This window comes from Harpia harpyja, chromosome 8, assembly GCF_026419915.1.
Source record: "Harpia harpyja isolate bHarHar1 chromosome 8, bHarHar1 primary haplotype, whole genome shotgun sequence".
NCBI classification, from domain to species: Eukaryota; Metazoa; Chordata; class Aves; order Accipitriformes; family Accipitridae; genus Harpia; species Harpia harpyja.
In genome coordinates this window covers 13,385,891-13,398,409 of record NC_068947.1, presented here as the reverse complement: position 1 = coordinate 13,398,409, position 12,519 = coordinate 13,385,891, and the positions used below count along the sequence as shown (strand labels likewise).

Below are 12,519 nucleotides of genomic sequence, written 5' to 3'. Positions count from 1 at the left end.
GAGTCAACTCACGTTCAGATAAAGAATACATCATATACCCTCTGCAACACAGGCCAAAAATAATAATAATAAAAAAAAAGTAAAAAATATGGTCACTCTATACATTAGCTCTTAAAACAAAATCAGCACACTAGTATTCCTGGATGCATTCCCAAGGCATATGTGAGAAGAGTTTCAAAAGCAGTATTCCCCAAGAAATACATTAGCTGAAAGATATTCCAGTACAGAAGATTCCCCAGAGAATCTGATTATGTTTAAGTGGCAATACTTGCACATTGCATCTTCAAAACATCAAAGTGGGGTTCCTACTATTGGCTATGTTACAGGTAAAAGTTAAAATATAAACAAACTGGCCCAAAGTGAAAGAAATTACATTAATCATTATTATGTATGAAAAATTACATTATCAAAAGCACTAAACTTCATAAAAAATTAGTGAGCAATTCAACAGTTAAGGTGAAAACCACACAGTGAATACATTACTGTACTAAACATCACTTGAAGTGGTTTAAGTACACTGTACAATATTGTAATATCATCCACCAGCAGCGATGAATACATAAAAAAGAAAAATAACATGGGGCTACATTTTTTATGTCTGTGTGTAAACAACCTTTTCTTCTGCAGCTGTAGAAAATTTCAGTGTTTGAATGTAGCCTTTTAACTACCTGAACACACTCGTGGTGGGTACGCTTAGAGTTTACAATGGCAGCTCAGAATGATGTATAAACCTGCTAACATAGGCAGAGACGTTTTAAAATACTAATTCCAACATAACCTAAATCGGGCCTAACTCTAACTTATACTCAAATCTAACTCATCTGGTAGGTCAGCTATGTCCTGAAGCAGTAACCCACCAGTAAACTCAACTGGCTGGCAGGTCTGCCGAACTTTGGAGATAAATGAAGGCAAAATCTCTCAAGAAAATACTATCATTAATTTAAATTATTTGCTTTACAAATTTAAATTAGAAAGGTTGTAACCACTTTCCTTCAGGAATCCTTTTATTTCTGCCTAGGTGTAAATGGTAAGATGCCCACTTTTTCTCCAGCAGGAGCTGATTTTCAGTACACTGCAGTCACTTTCCCAAGACTACCATTAAAAAACACATCACACCAGCTCCATCTTGATGATGGCCTATTTGCACAGGTTTCTAAAAAATCAGCTCAGGATTGTCTGTCCCAGTTTTAATTAAGTTAATCAGTTGTAATTACAGGTCTAAACACTACCTATGCACTTGCCAAAAAAAGCCTTACGGTTTTTTCTTACTGCCTCATATTGAATACTCTTACGAAGCGCTCATACAACACCTGCTTCACATTAAGATCTGCTCAAACAGGTAACAGTGATACCAATTTTAGTATCATGTGGTAATATCTAATAACTGACAGAACTTCATCATAAAATGGTTATGAAAGTAGTAATTTTATGTCTCCCTCAGAAAATACCACTAGAAAGTCGAAGTCTGACTAAGAGAAACTGATTTACTTCCATTAGAATTCATTTCAAGTAGCTGCCTAGTTTTGTCACTGTAACTTCAAAAAATGCTAATTAATTCTAAATCAGAATGTATGTAATTATAATAGTTTTCTGCTGGAAAACAAATTACCTGGTGCCCTTGGGGTGAACGAGACAGAAGATATTTCATATTCCTTTCAACAGAATAAATATTTTACATTTTAGGCCATGAAAATAACGTGCCAACCATAAACATCCCCTTTTTACCCCTCTCAAACGTATAGAGAGACTGTTTTCTTCCTCTTAGCATGAAGACACTAAATGAGTTGACAGTCTGCTTGCCAGTCAGTTTAATCTCACTCTCTCTGTGGGTTTGTGGGAAAACTGTGGCATGCCAAGCTATTTTTGGCCAAATGTTACAGTATAAAGAGCCTTCAGGAGCTTTCATTTAGTGAGTGGACTAACTGGCAGCTGTTGTACCTGCAGAATGTGAATTGATGTTGCCATGGAAATAGAATAACTTTTTTTGTTGTTGTTCTGTCTTTGCATATTTGGATTTGCCCTAGTACAGAAGTCAGTCTGGGAAGAGTCTTCAAGAACAGAATGAAAGACAAGGCTGCCCCTCGGACAGAGATCAAGTTATTTGCATCTATTTCAGATAATAGTCATCTATGAACAAACAACTTGAGTTTCTCTTCCTAAATGGCAAGTAGGTGAAAAATAAAAATCCACATTTCATCTTTGTCTATTGTTGGTGCCATATATTTTCCATTGCATTTTTCATACTGACCAAACTTCACAAAAATGTGCCTCTTCCAAAAGGCTGTGGGGACAGTTTTGTTGGCTTGCTTTAACACAATCTGTATTATAAAAAAAAATAAATGTGCATAAGGCTTATAAATTTGTAATAAAGGAATTTACACTTTTGCATATGATCCAGAGCTACAGAGCTATGCAAAAGATAGACTCTTCAGCTGCATGACAACAGTAGTCCTAGAAGGGAAATTTATGTGCCTCAAGATGATGCAGTTCCAAGAGAGACCTCCCCACCCCAGGCTGTCTCCATCTTTAAAAAAAGTCATGGAGACGTTTCCATCTAGTCATAAAATCATCGTTGTTTTAACAGACAGTATGTTAACCTTGGACTCTTCAAATTGTCTAAGTATGAAGTCACTGAAAGTGTTGCAAATCATGTTTTCACAGAGGGAGAATTTCAGAAAAGGGAAGTATTATTGACACGGTCAGTAATGTTTCTGTTCTGTACTAGTTTAAAGACTTCAACAATAAGAAAGGAGCTGTAAACCTCAGAATTTACCTCAGTTTGACAAAACGCCAAGAACTCATGATTTCTGCAGAGTACGACCATGCTCACTGTAGACAGACAAATCACAATAAGAAGTTAAAAATGCATGGGTTAAGTACAAGTGGTTACTATATGATTTCTGCCCTAAGAGGAATACAGCCCATGTACATTTCTCTGGAGGCAGGGATGCTGGTGAGAAACAAATCTACAAGAGGTTAGGATTTTCATCTAAACAGATTAGAAGCTCAGGTCTTACCAGAAGCCAGCAGGGCTTGTGCCCTTCATATAAGAACTTAAACACTGGCAAGCACTTTGTGGAACAGTATGTAGGATTTGGGGGCTTTTGTTGATCTGTTTTTTTCTTTTTTTAGGGTAGTTGAGATCCCACTGTTTTTCCTATTGTGGTAATTTTATCTCCCACTCAAATGTCAGGGGAGAGGCAAGATCTTCCAATATACTGGCTGTCAGCACTTTAACAGCCACAAACTGATCAAGGAAGGAAAATAAGACTTTTTCTTGTTGCTGAAATATTCTTTAGATTTAGATAAATCTAAACACTGTTGCCCCTCCAGGTCTTCACATTTTCTTCACTTTTCCTCATTTAGTTCCACATCTACTTTAATAAATATTTAACTACATGCACCAGCACTTCCCATTTACTCTCTCCTTAGCTTAAAGATTAATGTAAATATCAAAAAAAACATCTTAGCTTAAAACCTTGGAAAAATCATTTTGTTCATACACGCATTTAGACACAACCATGTTTACCTGATTTGCTTAATGGGATAGAAGATTTCACAAGAAGATTTAGGCATATTAGCCTAAGAGTCAGAAAATATTGAAAGAAAGATGAGGAAAGGATATTCCTCTGAGAAAATTTCTTATGGACTCATTTATGATTCTGACTGAAATCGTGTCACACTGGAATCAACAGGAAAACTGCCATGGTCTCCAGCAGGACAAAAATTTCATTCTTGTTTTGGTTATTGCTTTTATGTTTCCCCATAAATGAACATACCTGCTGAGTTCCATAATTTTCTTTTATATTCCCAGTGCAAAGGATGAAACCGCAGTCCAATATACAAATGAGGCCTAAATTTTCTATCAGACACATCAAGGACAAAGGCAGCACTGTACACATGTTGACTCTATGCACAGACTAAAGCATGACTGCAGCATGCCTAAGTATCGTTGGCGCAGCTGTAACCTGTCTAGTTGGGGCACTGGAATCCATGAAATCCTAGGAGAATCCACAAACCTGTCTGAGACCTGCAATAATTAAGAATGAAGCTGTACATTTAGTCCTTGAGTAATTGAAGTCAGCTCAGGAATACCTCTAATTTAATACAAAATCAGCTTATTTATTGAACTGGCGGTGTGTCTGTCTGGAAGTTACACACTGGTACATAAAAGCGCCATGAATATTCACAGTGTAGGTTTCAAATCTATGCAAGTTATCTGCATATTGTACTAGTTAAAACCAATATTTTTAAAGCCTCCAGAGTTTTCTTCTAATATAATAATGCAAATAAGAGGTTTTGCTTTCTGAAAAGGCTAGGGAGCATATTTGTAACTCACTGCCAATCAGACCCCTTCCAGGATCCTGGGCCATTTCAGCACGCTGTGTATAACTAGAAATTGCATTTATCACAGCTAGGTAATATTCAGATTCTTTCAGGCCTTGAAAGGAGCCATACTATCTCAGATTTATTTATTGACAAGGTCACTCTTTCCCCAGATCAGCATAAATGTTTTTGCTTTGGTTCTAGAATTGTGACCTGTAAACTTGAGCTGACATTTACCAACGCCCCTTGTTGCTTTTGACTGATTCAGGGCCAAAGTAATCTTATGGTAAATTCACCAGCTTCAGTGGTGTTCCATGGTGATGAACCTGACTCCAACCTCCTGTATTTAATACAATCTTAACATGAAGGACTAGCGAATAGCAAGAAATCTCTAAGAGTAAACTGTATTTCAAATTTCCTACTTGTATTTAATGAGTTCTAGCACTGTATTTAAAATGGCACTATATTTAGGCTGCGGTATTGCATCCATAAATATAATGTAGTGTCAATAAATATTTCTCTGTTGACATGCAATGCAGAATCCTCACCGCAACCATACATCACACTTTTTGTCAACCTATCAGTCTGTCTGACTACAAGCTAATACATCTGTTTCTGCTTACATTTTTAACCTTAGAAAAGTCTAACTTGGGCTTTGCTTATTCTGCAGGAAATCTCTGGATCTTTCTGAAAATTTTCACAAATAAAATTTTCTCTAGAGTATCTATTAACTATTGATATTTAATATATGCAAATTGAAAATAAACAGCAACTCCAGTTATGCCTTTTTTTCTTCTTTCTTCTCAGTTTAACAACTCCCCATCTCCTTCTCCCACACCATTTTGTTGTTAGTTCTCCTCCAGCCATCAACCGTACTACTCACAACTCCTATTGTGAAAAGAACAAGAACTATCTCAGATTAGAGCAAACCAAGTTTCAAATCTTCCTCATGTATCGCAGAGGAAACAGGGGAAGGAAAAGAAAAAGGAACATAAACATCCATTTTTTAGCTCCTTAAGATAATGTTTAGAAATTTTGGACCAGTAACAAATGAAGGTAGGTCTGCAGAAGCAGGCTGTAACCATAAGGAAGAACAATCACTCCTACAGCTGTGGGCACATGTCTGCACCTGCACACTCTGCTAATGCAACTTCACCATGCACAAACCTCCCTTGTCAGAAAAGCACAGACACAGCAACACAGCAAATGACCTTGTCATTTCGAAAACCCTCCCCAAATTTCATGATTTTCGTACCTTTCATCTAACAATTAATATCGAATAATTTTTTACCCACCCTCATGAGGATAGTTTTCCAATCCATATAGTTTCACTAACACTAGATGCAGTCCCCTTAAGAAGTCTAGCAAAATAAACAATAATTGTGAATCATAGATCCTTGAAAATTATTCCTTTTTGCTTTAAAATAAAGGAAAATTCTCAAAAAAAGGAAAATTCTCAAAAATTTCAGAAAAATGTGTAAATGCCAATATTTTGGACTCATTTCTTGACTGCTGTTCTTCCAAAAGCATTTCTTCCTTTAGGGAGGATATGCCATATAATGCTTAAATGGTATTCCTTTTTTAACTCAGAAAGTCTGCTTCCCAAACCTCCTTGAAGGCAATTTTCCAACTAGCTTTCCCACCTAGTAGGGAATATCTAACACCATTCCACAGGCCTGATTCAAGGTCAGTGAGGTCAATACTCAGCCAATGTTTCTAATGACCAGAGGCCCCTCTCTTCTGCAAGTCAGAGCACTTTATTGTACAAGAAGGTATCCAGATAGGGAGAATTAAAAAGCAATCATCTCCTGCTGAGACTAGAGCAGAGTCCAAACTGCAGTCTTTTAAATTTTTTTGTGGCTGTGTGCAGGCTATGTAGATGAAATGCCAAAAGCAGAGAATCTGATTGCAGTGACCTCATTATTGCTATAAAGATCCTTCAGTGGACAGTAAATGTGATGAGCTGCTAAATAATTGATTATTTCAAGAACTTAATGCTGAGTGCTTTTCACGCATCAGTACAACATACAATTTTATAGGTGTCGGTGTGTCAGCAAAACTCTGAACCACTCACCTACAGTTTGTAGTTTCTACAGAGTAGAAAAAAGAGGAAGAAGTGTGAGTCAGAAGCAGTTCCCTTGAAAGCTGAAAAGCATGGTTTGCCATCAGCTTCTTCAAAACCAAACTGCAGTAAAGTTTTGATTCAGCTCTTTGCACTTAAATGCAAACTTCTAATATCAGTATTGCTGAGAAGGACATGTTATTTGTTTATGGCAATAAAGCAGCAAATTCTCATATGCTTGAAAGGTTTTAATGGAAATTTTCCCAGCAGGTAGAAATCTTTACTCCACCCACACAGAGCATATTGCTTTGCGGGAACAGCTACTGCTCCCAGCCACGGACAGCACATAATGCAACGTATCTTAAGTTTCTACTTCTCAGATGTCCTTGTAGCTTGCCAGATAAATAAAGGTCAAGAGAGGTGCCCAAAGTGTTAGGGAACAGGGCAGAAAGATTCCACAGTAGGAAATCAGAGATGGAAATGCTCCATTTAAGTAAGTACTTCTTAGATCCTTAGAGCTGTGCTCAGCTTTGGGCTCCCCAGTACCAGAATGATATTGACATACTGGAGTGAGCCCAGTGGAGGTGAAGGGGCTGGAGAACATGGTGCATGAGGAGAGGCTGAAAGAAGTGGGCCCATTCAGCTTGGAGAAGAGAAGGTGAAAGGGAGATCTTATTGCTGTCCAGACCTCTCTGATCAGAGAATACACAGACACTGGAGCTGTATGTTTTTAGAGGTGTGCAGTGATAAGACAACATTTTTTTTTTTTGCCATGAGGATCGTTAAATACCGGAACAGAGGCCCAGAGAGGTTGTGGGACCTCTGTCCTGGGAGGTGTTCAAGATTTGACTAGTCGTGGCCCTCAGAAACCTGATCTAAATAGACCTTTTCTGAACAGGGGGTTGAATTGGATTAGCTTCTGGAGGACCCCTTCAACATAATTTATGATTATGTGAGACATGAGAAGGAGGGAAAGACTTGGCACCTCTAGCCTAATTTCCAGAATAATATAAAATGTTAGCAATTTAAAATATATGCACTGTGTTGCTATGAAAAAGATTCTGGTTCAAAGTTGAAAGCTGTTATTAACATTAGCATTCCTAATAGGGACTCAAACATAAAATTATCTTAAAGACTTAAACCAAATGAACAGAAATTCAAATGAAATCTGAATAGGAAAATAGGGAATAAATAAGTAATTGACCTACTTGGTTTTTTTTCCCCTATCCTTGGCCTTGTTTACTTGTACCAGATCTAAGGGAAATGTTCCCCCCCTCTGGAATAAGCTTTATTTTTCCTAAAATGCCATCATATCTGGAAGGCATTTAGGAACAAGCTTGATATTCTGAAACCATATGCATTCACAAGTGAAAGAGAAACAAATAATAGTGACAACCAAGCTGTGAATAGCTATTAACATCGTTAGAGATTGTGATCTATCTACAGACGAGTCAGAAAGAGAATATGCTTTGTGTTTCAGTTATTTAGTTGCTCTCAATTTTCCACAATTCTGGCAGTGTTTCACCCAAGTGATATCACTTGACTCCGAATAAACTAAAGGTTGCAATTTGTACCTATAGCAAAATTCATTGGTTTGGGTTCCCATTAAAACATAACATTTAAAAGAAAAATCAGAGCTAAACTGGATGCATGAGGTTATCCATTTAGAGTCTAATAAAAGTGTCTTAGAGATCCAGGTGCAAAACTCAACCTTGGTGCAAACTAATTATCAAAGTTTACACGACAGATATACTGATATAAATCATTTGCCTTATTAATTCTCCCTCCTGGTTAGTTTCTTTGACTCTCCTTCACTTGACATCCTTATTTATTTAATATAACTGGATGGCCCAAAATGATAGTTACTCTGACAACGAAGGAAAATTATAACAGCATGACATCAGCAAAAAGAAGAGAATGCAGGAACGAAGAGACTAAAATGGAAGAATGAAAGATTTGGTCCAACTCACTTTCTCTTCCTCTCTAACTCTCCTCTTTCTCATTTCTGCATGATAATACATGCCACTCACATATTCTCTCCATAAATTCTGAAGTAATAGATAACCCCAAGAAGACTCAACATTTGTGTATATGGAACAAGAAAGCATGAAAATATTCTACAGTCTTTTTTTTTTTTAGTCTTTCTGTGTGCTGTGTGCATGTCCTTACCAGTATGCAAACAAGTATGTAGCAGCAGTGCCAGAAGGAAACAAAAAGATGGTCTTTGGATGTTGAAACACAACAGCAGCTTCTCTACAAATAGGAAAATTCACTGTGAAACAAAAAATATTTTGCAGTACAGTTACCTCTGGATTACTATTTACAATTATCCCTTTGTCACCAAAAATAAATGTTTGCTATTCTATACTTAAACCAAAATAGAGATACCTATGGTCAATACAAGTTAGTGGCAAAAGCCTCCAGTACTTAATCTGTACTGAGTGTTCTGTAATCTGAGGGCAAACAACACAATTTTTATGACTGCTCCTTCATGGGAGCAAGGTGTCAGCAGGTCAGATAGAGACCCCATTGTTTGTGTAACTGATATTCCTCTCTGCTTCCATCCTGGTGATGTGGAATTAAAGGGAAAAACAGCTGACCTGGGTACAGAGGTAAGAAACAGAGATAGAAAAGGTCTATAACTGGTGCAGAAAGGTTTTTCTCTGAACTTGAATATGTCTTGGGATTCCTCTCTGAAATCATTGGTACACAGAGTTTTCCTAATGCCCAGCTAGTTGCTGAAGCCCTATAAAGAAAAATACCCTTTTGCTGCCACCTTTTCCCACATAAGCCCTTCAAGGACAATGTCGTTGTGCAGCTGGATGTCCAAAACCCTACTGATAACTCATATGGGACCTAAAGTGGTGCATATGATAAAGATATTATTTAAGCATTATTTTCTGTGTAGGAAAATGCACTTAAAAATTTGTATTGACATTTTATTTGGGTTACAAAATCAATCAGACAACCAGAAGTTGGACAATGCCAGAGACGAAATAGCTGGTGTGATCTCGTTCTTTCCCTTTTCCTCAATGTCCTCAAATTCTTCATCACCATTAAAGGCTGCTACACTTACATCCTGTCTTTGCCTTAAGCAATCTCCTTTTCATCGCATAGCAGGAATGGTACCAGCAGCTCGAGGCAAGACTGCAAACGGATACGACAGGATCTAGGAAGCATTAGCCAAAAAGCAATAGCGCATGTATTATCTCTTGGAAGGATGGTTGCCAAAGTTGTAGGAAGGCCAGACATAACCAAAAAGCAAAAGCCAGGGGCAATCTATAGCAAACTTGAGGCAACGCTTTATTATGACCATATCAGTGGTTTTCTCTGACACCTCTAACAAGTTGCAGGGAAACACCTGAGAGCATTGGCTGTAGGGTAAGTCATTGCAAAGGCTTAGTGTGGCTGAGGCATGTTCAATGCAAACAGGTGGTTCTCATTTTCTCTTAACAGCAAGGATCTAACAAGCTCTGTGGAGTATAACATCTACTGCAAATGGCAAGTTTTACAGATTACAGCTCAGCCAATTCCGAACAACCCTTCATTAAGACATCAGAATGATCCTCTCTGATTTCAGGGTTATCTGCTTGCCCTGCTACAAACATGAAGACATCCCAAATATTCAAATCACACTTAGATCTTTGTATACATGATAGAAATTAGGTCACCTTTCAATCCACTGATGTTTCCCAGACACTGTATAAGCAGGTAACTGAACTGCACACTTGGTGGGATTTCCAGAAAATCACTGGGCATCACATTTCACAGAGCAATAAAAGCTCTTCAGTACTTAGTAATATTCATGTATTTCCCTCCACCACCTCCTATTTTCTGTAGCTGTTAGTGGCATCGCACATTCGGAAGAAGCTGGTCTGTGGGTCCTGAGAATGTAAGCCTTATTTAAATGAAAAAAAAGGACAAGTTTTATGTTTTCTTTCTTTTGCGTTAATTACACTGATTGATATGACAGTGGTCTTCATGCTTTGTACTTTCTTTTATGACCTCCTATAAGTGGTGGAACTCCATTTTAAAAAGCCCTGAGATAAGACCACGGTAACATTATAGAGAACAAAAAATCTGCAAATAATATCCTAGCTCCGGGGAAAAGTTGGTGGGAGTTATTTATTTCAGTGCAACTACTTGTTCAATCTAGTTCAGCCATTCCTGATAGTGATGATTATTCTGTTTTATTCCATCTCTTGTCAATGTGAAACATAAAATAGGTTAACTCTCATCTTTATGCAGAAATCCTGGATAATAGATAAAGGCAATAACTTCATTAATATTAAGAATAATATTAAGTATTATCAGCAAGATGAAATAATTAACAAAATTTGAAGAGTTAGATTTTTTTCCTAGAAACTTATTTCATTTCCCTCTTATTTTACATATGAATTTATGTATATGTCTAGAACTTTTTTATTTGATGGGTTCACTGAAAATTTAGGTGATTTCTGGCAAAGATCCAAAAAATCCGGAATTGATATACATACTTATATAAGATTACATACAACATTTTGTTATTGCAACAGGTTCTTTAATACCTTTAAAAGAGTTTTTGTATTCCTCTTTTCCCATGCTCTTTATTATTTAAATTTGTTGCTTAAATGTTCTACAGTTTTAGCATTTCATTTTTTCTTGTGTTGAGATGTTGAAATTCTAATTCCAACTCTTAAATAATCAATATATACAATTTAGTCAATCTTTCTGAAGACCAAGAGGTGTCCAGTTTTCCAGCTGACTGTATAGGCAAATGCTCTGAATGTCAAATACTATACTCCGAACGAGGCAGAACAAGACTTCTGAAAAAGAAGCTATGAAAGCTTAACAGGAAAAATCCTTCTCCCTCTCAAAAAGCAGCCAAAACTTAATCAGATTACTGCCATACTCCAACAGCCCTTTGGAACACTGAAGACCTTTTTGTCCATGGATGTCTATTCTATGTTACTGCTACAGGTACTGAAATTCCATTTACCATGTAATGTGTGGAAATGCCAAGAATCAAATTGTACCTAAAATTGCAGTGGTTTGGGGACAAGGTCAAAGGTCCATCTCAAGCTTATGTGATCCATCAGGCTACTGTAATTAAGGTATAACAATATTTGCTGCCATTCATACATAAAGAGAAATTTTTTCAAACAGGGCTTAAAATAAGCATGAAATAAAATTATCTCCCAATGGTAATGATGAGTTGGCAGATCTGTAAATGTCAGAAATACAAACAGAAAAAAATCCATCCACCCACAAAGAAAGTTGAAAAAAAAGCATATATAGTCTCATTCCTTCAGTATCCTCCTGGGACCAAATGGGTTTATGGGTTTAGTGTAGCAGGGTTTAAAAAAAGACAGGAAGCTGTATTTAAAAAAAAAACAAAAAAACCAAAAAACAACCAAAAAACCCCCAACCAACCAAAACAAAACCAAAAACAAACAACCAAGCAGAAACTACAAGTAAAAATGCTGATGGCTGATATTTGGAAGTGGAAGAGATCCCTTTCCTTCCTAAAGCTTCAAGGTCTCTTCCTTTACTGCCTTTTCACCAAGAAGGAACATTTAACTTTAAAGAGCAGAACTAGGAAATGAAAAGACATTCAAATACTTGTCCTTTTTGTTTCTTTGACTTTTCCTGACTAGATGTCACAATTGTGACTGCAAAGAATCACCCTAAAAGAGAATTATTTGGTATATATAAGGTATTACAAATCAAAGAGTAATGGCTCTTAGAACCAACTTTTCAAATGCAGGCACCTACACTGGGCATATAAAATGTTTCTGCACCCTGATTTGATAGGAACACTTTAGACACCTGTTTGAAAATATGATCCCAACTAAAAGCTGGATGAAAAGCTGGCTCTATGATCTGACAGTAAAGAATTTTTTTAGTTGCCACACCCCTGAGAAACTCTGATGCAGGACTGCTGCTCGGAAAGCTAATGGCCCAAAGCCTATTTAACTCAATGGGAGACATTTCAGTGACTCCATTAGACTATTGGATTGGGCTCAAAAAGATTAATTTAAAGGTCTTTCATGACAGAATTTCACTTTAGTGACAGCATTATCCCAAATTCTGCTGTTCCCAAAAGCAACAACCCAATATTCATTTAAGCATCTGAGTTGATGTTAACTGCT

General features: G+C 37.0%; 1 protein-coding gene and 1 long non-coding RNA gene across 2 annotated transcripts in view; one reads left to right on the top strand and one right to left on the bottom strand.

Moving 5' to 3' along the window:
- Positions 1–12,519, bottom strand: part of DSCAM (DS cell adhesion molecule) — a 474,394-nt gene that overhangs the window by 268,346 nt on the left and 193,529 nt on the right. The gene's annotated exons all lie outside the window — the stretch shown is intronic.
- Positions 1–12,519, top strand: part of LOC128144950 (uncharacterized) — a 123,787-nt gene that overhangs the window by 81,287 nt on the left and 29,981 nt on the right. Inside the window, exon 3 of the long non-coding RNA XR_008236274.1 lies at positions 2,030–2,167. This is a non-coding gene — a long non-coding RNA (uncharacterized LOC128144950). The remainder of the gene's footprint in view (positions 1–2,029; positions 2,168–12,519) is intronic.